At 35.6% G+C, this 15,632-nt stretch overlaps 1 protein-coding gene across 1 annotated transcript in view; it reads right to left on the reverse strand.

Moving 5' to 3' along the window:
• LOC128891288 (semaphorin-1A-like) overlaps positions 1-15,632 on the reverse strand; it is a 588,517-nt gene that overhangs the window by 340,797 nt on the left and 232,088 nt on the right. The gene's annotated exons all lie outside the window — the stretch shown is intronic.

A 15,632-nucleotide genomic window follows, 5' to 3' on the forward strand; every position in this document is an offset into this window, starting at 1 on the left:
ATCTTACTACCGGATTTACCAAACGTAATTTCATTCACCGACGTTCATGCTGGATGGTCGATTTAACGTGCTTACAGCCTGTCACACAAGAGCGTAGTGTCAATACCTCACAGAGCATTAACTCACAATGTACAAAGGTAATTGGTAATCGGATGGACAGCTAAGCTAGTGTTTAGTATACGAGCGATCCTGCTATATGTAGTTGATAAAGATATCCAGGATTAGAGGAAGAAACATGTTCTTGAGGTTTCTTCTGTTCTTATTCTAATATCCAGTGGGTGTAAAAAGTATTCGTACACCGATCAATTTCCAAAAACGCTATGTAAAATTGTAATTTATTAACTTATTTTTTATAAACAATGACATTCTACATATTCTCGGAAATCTCTAGAATAGGTAGAGTTTTAAAAAAATAGCCATTTATGTAAGTTACGAAATTAACAAGAAAAAAAAAAACAATCAATCGATAGAAATATTGAAGCAATAAGTATTCGCACAACTGTTTAATTTTTAAAACTTGATTAAAAAAACAAGAAATTTACATTAATTTATAAATAATTAATACTTCGTGGGATTTCCTTTTGATTTTTATAATTATTGTAATAATTATTGTCTGAAGCAGTTTGTATTTCCCACCACTACGCAGTAAGCGATCTACACATGCGTGTAGATATGTGTCTATACTCACTATGCGTTTTACGTTCCGTTTCACTTTCGGCTAATGTGCTTTTACGCACAGTTATGTTTAATCGTCATTATTATCTTCTTTATAAGTATATATATTATTTTTGTCTATTCTTATGTATCTGTGTAATTATAATAAACATTAACATTGTCTCTTCTAAGCATTAAATTAACTAAATTATTAATTATTCGAAGTGGGATCTTTTTCCGTTCCTCTATTAGAGCCTTTTTTAAAAGTACTTTACTGGAAATTTAATGTTTTCTAATTCGTGCGGAGCAATAAACTAATGTGTTTACGTTACAAACTCTACTGTAAATGGTTCGTCATAAGAATCGTACAAATACTTATTGCTTCTATACTTTTACCCACTTTTCGCATTCTTTTGTTAATTTCACAAATTATATTAACTAGGAAATGTTGTTTGGACTATATCTATCTTAGAGATTTTCGAGAATATGTAAAATATCATTGATTATAAAAAAAAAACAAAGTTAAGAAACTGTAATTTCAGACAAAAGGTTTTTGGGAAATTCATCGGTGTACGGATACATTCTACACCCACTGTAAGTCGTTTGTTCGCTGTTTATTAAAAACTAAACAAGATATAGGCGTTAAACGAACATTGATCTGTAAACCGACAGTACTAAAATACAGGTATCTTAGTACACATATGTAGTATCTATATATGATTAGGGTTATACTTAATACTATTTCGAGTGGGTCGAGGTTATACTTAATACTATTTGTAAGTAACTTAATATACTTGGAATTATACAAAAGTTCAATGGAGTCTTACATCAGCACATTTATCTAATATGATTTAAAGGAATCTTAAGATTTTCTTTTTAAAATCAAAATGTCAGTGTAACAGTTTGTTTGAAAATCAAATGTATTGTACATCATTTGTGTTTTATGAGAAAACGAAATCCTAAAGCCTCTTTTTGAAAAACCATCTGAATTATTTTAGCTCTTTAATTAACACACCAGCACTTTTTGAAATATAATGTAACATTGTATATAATTGCTGGTTCTGTGAAGATGTATTGCAGAGATTGTTTACTGACAAGTATGTTCTTATATGAAGAGAGATTCAAAGTTTGAGACGAAATAGTGTATAGTTTATACTTTGAATAAATAAAAGGAACCTCATGAATTCGTTCTTTCTCCTGATGTTGACTGTATATTGAATTATGTATCCGTTTTAAGAAAAAAGATTGAAAATCAAAGTCTAACTTGCGACGTTTTAACCAAAGTAGTCAGCAGTTTTAATGTACGAGTATTTTTTCGAACCATTAAAACGAAATATAATGCTTTAATACATAATTATAAACGTACAATATAACGTTCTTTTTCAAATTCATCATAGGTAGGAGTTGTGCAACCCAAAGTAATAAACAAAGTTCATAATTATTGATTATAGTTTAGTATTTATGATTAAGAATTCATATAAACTGTTTCCATTGCTTTTGTGTCAGATAGACCATTAAAGTGGATCCCATTTCTTAGGATATACCCTGTATAGTCTTTAAAAACTATCTTCAAAAATGTTCACAAACTATTCGTGTTCACATTATGTTCACACGGAGGAGTAAGTACCACATTAATATTCATCGGAAGTTTCCGTAGATAGTGCAGACGATATTGTCTATGCCTACGTTATCAGTAAACTTGCCTACTTACACAGTATGTACATATAGGGTGTTAACAAATATGTGGGACATTTTTTCAGGATCAAGTTTACATACCTGTACGAATCGAAAAGTCCTTTATCATTTTGCAATCTGAGGCTTCGTTGTTGAGATATAAGTGATTGAAATTTACAGTTGTAACTTCCGTCGCGGTCGCACATGAATGGCACTCACACACGAAAAATTCCGCAGACCAGCTGATTCGCAATTGAGTGCCGTCCATGTGCGACCGCGACTCTAAATTTCAACCGCTTATATCTCAACAACAAAGCCTCAGATTGCAAAATTGTAAAGGACTTTTCGATTCGTACTGATATAAAGACTTGATCCTGAAAAAATGTCCCACATATTTGTTAACACCCTGTATATCGCCACCACCTACTGTTACTACTATACATATACTAGTTCTTTTCCCCTCCAACTTTGCTCATTGTTAACTCGACCTTCCCTTCCACTTACAATAATGGTAGTAATACTTACCCCGCGTTATGCTAATTATTGACAGTGTGTGAGATAGAGTATACGTACCTGCAACAGAAATGAATAAAACAATTAGGATAAAATAATGCAGCGATGCTTATAATACAAGTTAGATATTAATTATAAGTATAGAAATTCCTGTTTTAACATTTTATAATAATGAATTTTGCAAAGAAGCTTAGGATTCTGTTTTTAATAACAAAATACGGTTGCCAGTGTACATTTGTGTACAAAGTGGACATTTAAACGATATTATCTTACAGGTTTAATTATTGTATAATCATACATACTTTTATTCTTTTTTCAATCAAATATATTCTATATCATTTGTATTTTACCAAAAACAAAGTGATGGAGTATCTTTTGGGAGAACCTTTACATAACCAGTGTTTTTTTGCAGTGTTTCTTAAACATAGCTTTTTAAGAAGAGTATCCGTCTACTTTCTTGAGGATACTCGAGAAAATAACAAAGATATTAATTTTTTTTTGAAGACATATCTACCAAGCCATATTGTCATAAATATCATGTCGCGTAAATTACAAGTGAAATAATTGATATTTTACTAATCACCTTATTCGATTTAATTTACTCGTATAAACATTGAACATCTGCTTCTCTCCTTTCTTTTTCATTCCTTAAACGTTAATGTATTATAAACTTCAATATGCTAAATACTAACTGGAAAATAAAATTAATGTGTAATTTACCGAAAATGTTATTATAATAAATCTTCCAAACAGCAATACATAAACAAAATTTAAGTAACTTAATAACTATATTCTGGAATGGTCGTCACCAAATACCAAAACTTCAAATAAACAATTTCTATACTGCTCAAGAACCTGAAGTAGCGACCAAAACTGTAAATCATAAGTAGACTGCCGGATCTTTATGCAAAATAAAATCTTTGCGAACGTGCCTACAAAAATTGAACCTAAATAGGAATTTATTTTATTCTGCAAATATTATAACGTGAACTTTACTTTCAATCTTTTTTATATTCTTGCATATTGTTTGGAATTTGTAGTTTCTTGCACATTCAAATTTCCTATAAATGCATAAAAATCCGCAGTCTAATCATAAGCGTATTACGATACGAAATCTTGACTAACCGCGAAGTAACTTTTTCTCCGAAAAAGTCTAATTTCAATTTCACCGTGAAGCTATCTTTCTATCTCTCTAAAGTTGACCAGATTAACGTGACCTCGCGTTTATATGACGGGTAAACCCTTCGCGGCGATCGCGACGCTAATACGATAGCCAGGCAGGATTACCTGGGACCCGTGTGTCCCCTCAATTATGAAAACTGTTTTTACTCGTGCGGAAAAACGCTCGTAGTTACGACAGGTCGTTGGACACCGGGACAGCTCCGTGTCGTTAAACACCACACCCACGGAAAAATAAAAGCAAGGTAGAAAGGGAAAGTATGTACTCCGTGGCGCATGGCAAGAGCGTGTACACGTTAAACAGGAACGCGTGTAACGTTTCCTCTCTAATGACTCTGTATTGTCCGTCTTTGTGGCAAATTGTTCATGTGCAACTGTTCGCCGTGCTTTCGCGCGATTATGAAAAACTCGGCTTTCGAACCACGCGAAGTTCGTGACGCGAACCACTCGACGACCCTGATTGTATTTCCAGAGCAGGATTTCTGGCACATTGGCAAGTGAAAAACGGTACTGTTCGTGTGAGGCTGGGACTCTAAATCTGTCTAGCATTCTAGACGAGTTGAGTCAGTCCGTAAGTTCTTGTGAACTTCTTCTGACATTTTGAGGTAAGACATGTAAGAAAAGCTAAGGGTTGAAAACAGTTATGAATAGACTACGGATGTTTATGTGTTTATTTATGACAAATGAAAATATGAAGAAATCTATGAGAATATGCGCATAATGCGATAATGCAACATGCGATAGGATATGCAGTGGGTGATCAAATTATTATAAACACTTAAAATAATATTGTTATATTTTCAACAACATACTATCATGATTTTAAAGATTTACAAATAAAAAAATTGTCTACCGTTTAGTTATGCTACCATTTCTTAGGTATTTCCGATAGTCCAATTAGAAAATTTTTTAGCCAAAAGTTGATCAGTTCTCGGTAAGCTACATTGTTCGCATATTTTTAAATCTGGAACAATGCTTGTTACATAAAAATATAAAGATCTTCTCGATTTTTTTAAATAGCACCACATGTTTTGGACGTTATAGAATCGTTGCTGATGTCGAGACGAATTCAATAGAATTTTAATGAAAAATTATTTCTTACAAAATAAATCAGGTTACGCCAGATGTTCGAACTGTGATTCATCTGCTACTAGAGCTCCGCTCATTGTATTAGAATTTTCGTTGTCGCCATAATGAACCCTTTGCACTCGAGAGGTGACTCTCAGTCACCATTAGATTTCACGCAGCAAATCTATCAGCAATAATGTTTCTTTAGGTTTAATTTCTTTGGAACCCGAAGTGTCAATAAAATGATTGTCGGTGAGGTAAAGGTGACCTGATTCTCAAATCTCGATAGCTCAGCATTCGTGGCAATAGAATGCTAAGAAAGCATCTCGAGTCGCTGGTAGATACTAGAAAAAAGGCTTCGAGTGGAAAGGGTTAAAACGTCTCGGTTTATATTATTAGATGCAGATGTTATGCGATTCCGAAGTTCTTGAACATTATTGATTGCTATGACGTATACAACGGATTACAGATATGTCCAAAGATAGAAAATCAACGGAGAGACAGATCTGGAGAATATGGTGGCCAACGAATTGGATCATAAGCTCCTATTCGACGATTTCTAAACTTCTTGTTAAGATGTCTCCTAATTATAACAGTATTGTGGCCAGGACAACCGCCTTGTTGAATGTACATATTGTTCTTAATGTTTAGTGAAATACCTAAAAAAATGGTGACATAACTTAACGAGTAGACCCTGTAAATACTACAATTTTGCAAAACCGTTCTTTGACAGTAACATTCTATACATAAACATTAGTGATCTGAAAATCTCATAAAAAATGATCCTGGACAGAATTATGTTCTACCGGAAGTGGAACAGGAACCCTGGACTCCTGAGTGAAGTTTTTCTTCGTCTTCGTCTTTTGTCGCTCGAAGGACATCCGTGTCATATTAAAAGAAAATATTTGAGAATAATGTCGCTCCGGTGCTTTTCCTACGACATTTCGGTATTCCTTTTGCAGAGGAGACTAAGGAGTCCGACTATTCTCGGTGGAAAGACAGACTTCTTTATCATAAATAAACCGCGATACGTTCTTTTGGTTCCTTTGCCTCCTTTCTTTCTAGGTTCATTCTCTAGCGGAGCCATTGTACGATAAGAAAGTGATGTTTAGACACGAATGTAATTTGCTTATGCGTTGAAGATACTCGAATACAGATAATTTCAATGAATTGTCTCGCATGAATCGTTGCTTTTTGATAGGATCACATCTGTTGTAAGATTGTTTAAACATATATGTTTGATATGTTTTCGATTTCATTATTGCAGCAGCCGTGGTTGCTGATGATACGAATGCGTGGACAATTCACCTTCTTACTTTGTACGTAGTTTCAAGTGTAATAATGAATGCTAACTAGTGTTCTTTGTACAGTCATTCTGTGCATCCCTTTCGTAATTCCAAATACACAACAACCTTGCGGAAGTTTATTAAAAGAAACTAGTTTCTACAGACTATTGTCAATTTTCAATTCTAAATTTTTATCATTTTACGCGGAAGATTATCAAAAGAAACTAGTTTCTATAGTTTATTCCCAATTTTTAACTCCTTAAAACTCAGCATGGTAGGAACGATATCGTAACTTCTAGGTCTCTTTAGCTACCCCATTGTCATGGCGATAGGATGATTCCGAGAAATTACAAGAGACACAGAAGTTACATTTCGTAAGATGACAAATTCTCAATGTTTATTAGTTGTCGATTACCCAAGTTCATTAATTGTAGAAGAATTGAAGATCGTGTAGAAAGCAAACAGACGAAACTTTAAACTTTGAAGCTCTATCGATGTAGAAATAAAACACAAATCAGACATTCTTTTGACAGAAATTTTAAGAAAACCACAAGGTGACGATCAACTACAGCACGGGTTACTCTAATTGATCAGCTACTGGTAGCAAACCTTGATCCATTCAAGCGTTTTACCTTGGGCGCTAAGATTTAATACAGATGTGTAATCTAGCTTATTATTTTGGTAATAAAAAGTGATATTAAATTTTTTGTTTTAAAAAGAAAATTTACAATCTTCATTTGCAATAATTCGTGACTCAAAAGGCTATAAACTTATCCCTTAAACAATTGCAATTAATTTGAAATACGAGACATCTCGTAGTTGGCAATACATGAGTTAAACTTTTATTTCATGTCTTATTAGTCATAGGTGATCGACACTAAGTACCTTCAAACGTGACATTTATAATGCATTACCTCTAGTAGTTGTAAGACTTCAACTATGATGGATCACAGAAGAAGTTCATAGTATCGACGCATGCATGAACACTAACGTATATAGTATACCTTTGAGACAAGATGATTTTGCCATATTTTTATATACAGACCAAATTTTACTTAACTTTCTATCTACAGACACCTAAAGAAGGCGCAAAGGCATATGGGACGTAAGTTTTAATTTTTTTAATCATGTCTAATAAATATATTATTCGAAATATTGTTATTGATAAATACACAGTAAGGCAAACGCAAGATTTTCATTTTCTAAGTTAATATTAGAACCAATGTTTACTTACAGAGTAACGTTGATTGTATTGGATGTAGTGACAAAGACTAACCTATTCTCTAACATGTTTCACTAGGTAAACCATGAGGAATTGCAAGATGTGAGATAAATAGGGAAGATCAATCTCTGGTTTGCATAGACGAGGTAGGACACGGGATTTATGGCATGCACACCTCTTTTGGGATGAATTATTTCTAAACAGATAATCCTGATCTAGAACTTATCCCAAATTATTTTATCACTATACAGAGAGTATTTGTCAACGTTTGACATACGTATACCATACATTTATTTATACAATTTAGCGAGTACTTTGAGCTTATTCACTTTTGTACTACCTTCTAAAAACACCCTGTATTCGAAGCATCAGTTGCCTTCGTGTAATTCAAAATGAGTCGATGAATTGCTATTTGTACCCGAAGATGGCAGACATGCATTTCATAGAAACTCGTCGTTCAGTCTGAAAAGACCGATTCCCAGACCTATATGCCGCACAACATTTTTTATTCAATTTGCCGCGTACCATCGAAGCAAATATTTGCCTTCGAGAAATTCTTCTGCTTCGATGTTTTACGAATGGAAAATCTGGCTATTTTCAGGGGTTTTCAGCCATAGAAATTCAATACCTCAAAACCGACTTCAGATTCGTGTTCTTCGCCCCAAAAAACTTAAAAAACCATATTTTCGTCAAAATCAATAATTTTAAAAAGTTACCCTACTCTATGGCATGAATTATTTTAACTGAAAATTTTTAATTTTTGATTTTGACAAAAGCATAGTTTTCTAAGTTTTTTGGGGCGAGGAATACGAATCTGAAGTCGGTTTTGAGGTACAAAATCTCTATGGCTGAAAACCCCTGAAAGTAATCGCAAAAAATTTGCGACTACGATCGTAATCACAGAATAATTTGTGATTACAGTTGTAATCACAACTCGTAATCGTAATCGCAGCTCTGAAACATTTGATTACAATCGTAATCGTAATTACAACTCGGAAATATTTTATTACAATCGTAATCGTAATCATAATTATGTCCAGCACTGCCTCAAATCATAGAAGTCATTTTTCGTGTGATCCAAATGCTTCAACATGAGAAGGCACGTTATGCGGATAACAGAACGTCCGTACATTAGGGGATTCGGATAATGGGGGTACAGATACGGGAGTCTCTACTGTATTATCGCTGTGAGTGTACACCTTTGCTAAAAGAAAGAGTAAATATGAATTACAATGTTATCTATTCACATTCACTAGCGCAAGTGTTCCTCCACTGCTCAAGTTAGCAAATGTATATATTTTACAAGGGATGTTAGTGAAGACTTCTACAGACACCTAATCCAGCTTCAATAGCGAATTGTATTTTCTAAGTTTTCGATTCGAAGGTAAAACTAACACTAGAAAGAGTGCACAATTATTAGTAAATGTATTTAAAAACTTATTAAAAATGTATTTAAAAACTTTTCATGTATTCTTTCTTTTTTCTATTTTCATTCTTTCATATACTTCACATACTCTTAGTACTATGATAAGGTATACATCCACTAGTGTCATTTCCATTTACTAAATTAGAGGGTTAAACAAAATAATATGACACTCACAATCTAAACTGTGTGTTTCTAACTATTAAACATGGAGGAGGTTCTACGATGAATTAGTGAATGTGAACATATTATTTAATTTCCAATGATTTCTTTCACGTACACTAAATACTATCATAAAGATGTAGATTCACTTGTGATAGTTTACATTCACTGAATTAGAGGTTTAAATAAAATAATTTGAACTTACACAATTTGGACTGTCGACTTGTTCTGCGATATCTGCGATGACAATATTTTAACATTCATCTGGCTTCATCATTACTCTGAGTGATCGTATAATCATTAACAAGTAATTGGACCTCCTAGATATTCAAGATTAAACTACAGTTTAGAAGTTAACCCTACAACAGGTATTCTAACAACGACTCCATTGTTCAAGATGATAATCGAAAGACTTAGAGTGACTGAGAAGTTCCAAACGGCATAAACATTTCAATGGAACGTCCTTCAAATCTTCAGGCAAGTGTACAAAATTAATAAGATTGTTAGAGTTGGTATTTCCACCTAAAAATAGCCTTGATCGTCAAATGTGACGCAAACTTGACCGTTTCTTTTTTTAGCGTGAAATTCTCGAATGCCAGGATTTTTAGTCCTACATACCTAAATACCCATAAAGGTCGGTTTATACTATCCGCACAGACCCGGAACGTATCCGTTCAGCACCAATCAGAAAAATATTCTATAATGCAATTTGTATATAGGTGTTTATACATATCGTATCGTATCGTATCAGTACAGACACCTATCGACATCGGTCCGGCCATCCGGGATTCTCGCGAAGAATACTTTATCGGATACGGAACGTGTCCGCCGAACGTGTCCGATACTTAAATGTGAAAACATTTCTCCTATTTGTGCTATTATGTGCCTTTACGAAACGCTTTCTGTTAACTGACTGATCGGTACCACCGATCGACGAACGTATAATATAAACACTCGTGTCTGTGTCGGAACGGGTCTGTACGGATAGTATAAATCGACCTTAACTCAGTTTGATGGCTACCATGAGCCTAATGGCTCCCGAATCACCTATCAAAGACACGCCCCACATTTGAAGCTTGGCTCTCCCCACGTAAAATTCACATGCTCGAACGTTTCGCGATCGCAAAGCCGGCTAGCCGTTCGCGGCAGGCATCGTTCGATTGCATGATGTGTTTCAACCCCTAACGACTCGCGACCTGAAGCAAAGCCAGCGATCCGCGGCATGACGGGGTGAGTCAGCCACGGTTGCTGGTCAGAGAAGAGCAGGGAGAACGTTGTCGACGGCGGGCGCAACATCGTGAGAAATAATATATACCGGGGTGAGCCGGGGTAGAAATTAAAACGCCGCAGTCGGGGCGGATTAAGAGTAACGCCGAGCGTGGGAGTGAGCGCGGTTAGACGAGAAAGGAGGCTTTGAGCGTGGCCGCGGACGTGTTACACGTATACACGTCAGTGGGAGTTCACTAGCCACGTTCCACAGGGCGAATCGTGTAGGAAGAGTTGGCCCCGAAGCGGGGATAGATGCGAACAGCTCATGGTATATGTATCGGGGCCTGGACGGGGAGGAACCGGAGCCGAGAACGAGTAGATCCTGCACGCGAGCTCGCGTGATCTACACCGACGCTCACGCACGCTCACGCGTGCACACGTTTGAGCTGTTATTCATTTCTACTCTCTCTCTGCGTCATGTGTAAAGAACAAGAGACGCCACGTACGGAACAGAGACACGAAGAAGATGGACAAGCCTGGGCGAAACGGCCAGAGAGAGAAGAAAAGGGTGACCGGAACGTCACTGCGCCCCTCACGTGTAATATAGTAATAACGCGTAGCGAAGCTTTATCGCCGCACCGACTCCTCTATTTATTATTCACAGTGTGTCCACGCACACGTACCTCGGTGTACTCGCTCACGCCTAGAGAACATCTTTTCTTTCTCTACGAGGGAATAGCGAGGCTGGATGAGACGAGGGGACTAGGAATCCATGACTCTCTGGCCGAGAGGACCGGTGCGCAGCTGAGCGCCAGGGCAACGATCTTATAAGGGAAGTACGCGAATTGTAACTTGAGTTTGCGAATGAAACTTTGCAGATATAAATATCGTCGTCAAAGTAACGTATAAGAATCATTCAAATATAAACGGGTATTTTTTTACATAGCTTTATTGGGGATAGATAAAAATACAAATGTATTGCTTTATTTTTCTACGTAGGTTCCTTCGACAGAAATACATTTTCTCCATTACATAGAAAGTGTTGTATTTCTTAGGTGGATAAAGGGAAAATGAGGATGGCTCCAGGAATCCCTCTAACTGTAGTGCACCGTGATTACTGGGATACTTAATTCTATTTAATATAAACGGTGATACAGAAAAAGCGTAGATTAGTTGTTACGTGCATTCTCGTTAACAGTCGCAGATCGAGAGATACGCAGCGATCGAGATGTACGTAGCGATCGTGAGCGCGGAATATTTGCGGTCCCGCGAGTGTCGCTTGTCATTATGCAGCGCTCCTGGACACGCAACATTTGAACATGTCTAACAGAAAGCTTTCTGATTCCATCATAGAAGATAGAATTTAGCTGCCCTAGTAATCTATTGCGCACGTACAGTTAAACTTCGCTTTGAATCGCTTTGAAGAAGAAGGAGTGGCTTTTTGGACCATATCGTGACCTATAACGAAATATGGGTCCATCACTATACCCCAGAAAACAACAGAGTAAGTATGGGGTGGTGGAAAATTTAAGAGGGGGCAGTGATCAAGGCCAAGAACTCGACTGTCAGCCAACAAAGTTCTTACAACTGTGTTTTGAGACTCAAAAAGTGTATTGCTGATTGACTACCTACATCGTCGAAGGGCAATGACTACTTCCCGCTCGACTTTCTTCTGGAAGACAAGACACGGCCGAATATAGCAGCTTTAACTCTCGATAAACTTATTAAAATACACTGAATACCTCTCGAATAACCACCTTACCATCTGATCAAATTTGACCCGGACTGGTCCATTTAAATCGCTCGCGTAAACTGAATCGGTAAAATATTTTTGTTCTAGTTTGGTATAACCTTGGTATAACCTTCTTTGACATTCGTGTGAAGTGCGCGCGGAATACGTCCATTTTTGTGAGTTTGGCAGTCATTTGTGTACGACGCGAAAAGTTTGTCTGGCGATTTTTGCTATGGGAAAAAAAATGGAACAACGAGTTTGCTTGAAATTTTGTGTTTCCAGTGGAATTACGACTACGCAGTCTTTGAAAATGTTACAGAAGTGTCATGAAGTCGTAGAAAACTTGCCTCATGCGAGTCGTTCATCCACCTCTGTTAATGACGATAATATTGAAAAAGTGAAGGAAAACGTACTTGGAAGTCGTTGGGTTGGCATTAGAGAAATAGCAGAGGCTCTCAACATTTCTTATGGATAGACTCAACACATTATGGTTGATGTTTTGGGTATGAAGCGCGTTGTCGCCGGACTCGTACTGAAAGATCTGAATTTTCTAGAATTCTAGCCTGATTGTGACTAAATTTTTAGCCAAACACGAAACAAAAGTCATTGCTCAGCCATCGTACTCGCCAGATTTAGCTCCTTATGACTTTTTTCTGTTTTCGAAACTCAAATATCCGCTTCGGGGAACACGTCATGAGTCGATTGACGCCATAAAAAGAAATTCGCTGAAGGAACTAAAGGCCATCCCGGTCGAGGCCTATAAAAAGTGTATAGAAAATTGGATTAACCGTTGGCATGCTTGTATTGGCTCAAAAGGAGCCTACTTTGAAGGCGATAATAAAGATTTGTATTAAAATACATAAAAATGTTGTTTTTTTTTTTAACTAGAAGGGTCAAATTTGATCAGATGGTATAATCCAGACCTGATTCCATGTGACTATCTACTATATGGGTGGTATACCGAAGGAGGCATTAAGAGGGGAAAGATTTAAAAACGGCTCAGGTGTATTTTTACAGTTGGTTATTGAAGCAGCCAACTGCTTTTTCCCCTAGGGGGATTAGAAAGCTTCCTATGTGATGAAGAAAATGTATTTTGTTAAAGAAAAGTATGTAGAAAAATAAGGCACTCCTATCACCAATAAAATTGTGTAACTACGGTTTATATGTATTTGAATGACTCTCGTAATCTGATGAAAATGAGAAACGATCTCGGTTGCTAGACGTAACTGCGTTTAAAAAGACATGTTTTTAGCTTCAACGTGGAGGGACCCGCAGTTTCTGGGCAAGATTCGCATTTATAAAACTTTTCAGTGTAGCTGAACTAACTACAACTACGTTCTTTGTCCTGAGAATTGGTTTCCAATTCACTACATGTGTAATTAGGTTGAGTCTTATTGGTCACTGCAACAGTACCTATAAAGTCTGTTCTGCATTTGTACATGCTTCGATCCTGCAGCAGGATGGTTTATCGCTTCGCGTTCCACTTTTTGCGTTTCCTATTTTTTTTCGCTATTCATGAGTTTCTCTTAACGAGATTGGCTAATTTCGATACTACTATCACTAAGAGAATCATTTTTGACTTGCTCACGAGGTTTCATCTGGAAATTCAAGTTATATCAGAAACTGCAGATTAGTCTATCCATGTTGAAGCAAAAAAAAAAAGATTACCTCTAATAATAACTAGTGCAATAATGAAAAGCAAATACGTATTCCAAAACACTAATCATTAAAATGATACTGAACGTGAAGGATGAAGATTTCTCGGTATTTCGTGAGTATAAATTGCCATGTATGACAATAGCAATCATAGGAACTTATCACGAAAAGTATTTGACAGCATAACAGGATTGATGAAAGAGTGACGTTTTAAACAAAGCTTCTACATTTTTAGAGAAAAATTCCCTTGTTCCTTACGAATTTTGTTCACTAACCATTTAGGTTAACGAGATGCATAGATTCCTTTAACAATATCTTTAAATCTTTTTCAAATCATTGCAAAATTTCCTCAGGTTATTCTTCGAACATTTTCACATTGATTTGTGCTTCTAGTTCGGTTATTTATTTTAACAAGAATGCATAGACCACCAAGAATGTGTTAAATATTAAGCAAATTTAAATTAATCAAATTGTTGATACCTACATTTAGATTATCCACGAAAACGTTAAGAATCTTTCTTTACGACTCTGTCGACTTAAGCGTCAGGAGAACAATCAGTTTCCAAACTTTAGTTGATGAAAAACTGTTTTAGATGAAATGAAAAGTGCAATGTCGGTGGACGAAGAACGACGAAGGAAGCACTCGATTCGAATAGCCGTACAAGAGGAGAGGGGACGGTAGAGTCTTGCAAAACTCTAGCGGAATCTTAAATCAATGGAGCGTGTTACTTCGTTTAATGGAATTAGAGCTACGCGACGGTAACCGGTGCTCGTTTAGGGAGACAAATTTATGGGGAAATGTTTAATCAGTTTGGAAACGAATGGGGAAAGCATGGTAATCTCCATGGAATCTCGTTGACGATGCAGTATTGAAATTCGTATTGTTCGCTTTATATTCTTTCTATTGGAATAAAACCAACGATTATTTTATTTAGTAATCATTACGTGTTTTAACATGTGCTGTAATGGAGTTAAAATTAACGGTTTGGTTATAATCTGGAAATTGTAAACAGTTATGCGAATATAGTTTATTTTTATCATTTTTACTAGAATTTCATACTTGTTATTTTCTGTGTAGGTTGGATGATTCATTTAGAATATATTTCATGGAGAAACTCTGAAAGTGAGTTAGACTTATTGTTAGTGAGCAAAAATTAAACTAGAAATATAAATAAATAATTATCATATAACAGTGGGTTGTGACAATCAATGTAATATCATTATAGATCAACTTCAGGGATGATAATAACTTTTAAATGCGTACTTTAACAGTGATAGGACATAAGATGTTGAACTTTTAGATTCATTGTTTTGCAATCAGACCTTTCATTTCGTTTATTCAATTATTTCATTCACCCATTAAATCGCATTATACTCTCATTCGATCATATCAATGATTTCATGCATTTAAATATTTTTGTTCATTCATTTGATCGTTCATTTCATTTATCTCGCTCATTTTATCCATCCCACTTCTTTTTCAGTTTCCTTTAATTTACTTTTCGTTCCTTTTTCATGTTCATCTTGTATTCTCCCAGCTTTCGTTTCATTTCTAAAGATCAAAAAAAAAAGGAAAAAATGAAAGTGAAATGAAGGAAAACTCAAAGAAAAAAGACTAGGAAGAAGATCCATAAATTAACTATGAAATGTATGTGAAATAAATGTGAAATGGAAGCTATAAGTCTCCAGTGAAATCCATGGTAAGATAATTACATATTTGAGTAGTCTGTACAAATTTTTTCAACAAGAAATATTCAAATATTCAAAAAAACCAAATGAAATTTTCATTTTTATACATTTTTCTTCTATGTGAACTAAGAAAATTCACACAAAAAGAATGTTAAACAACTTTCT

The sequence above is a fragment of the Hylaeus anthracinus genome, unplaced genomic scaffold (assembly GCF_026225885.1).
Source record: "Hylaeus anthracinus isolate JK02 unplaced genomic scaffold, UHH_iyHylAnth1.0_haploid 12001, whole genome shotgun sequence".
NCBI lineage: Eukaryota > Metazoa > Arthropoda > Insecta > Hymenoptera > Colletidae > Hylaeus > Hylaeus anthracinus.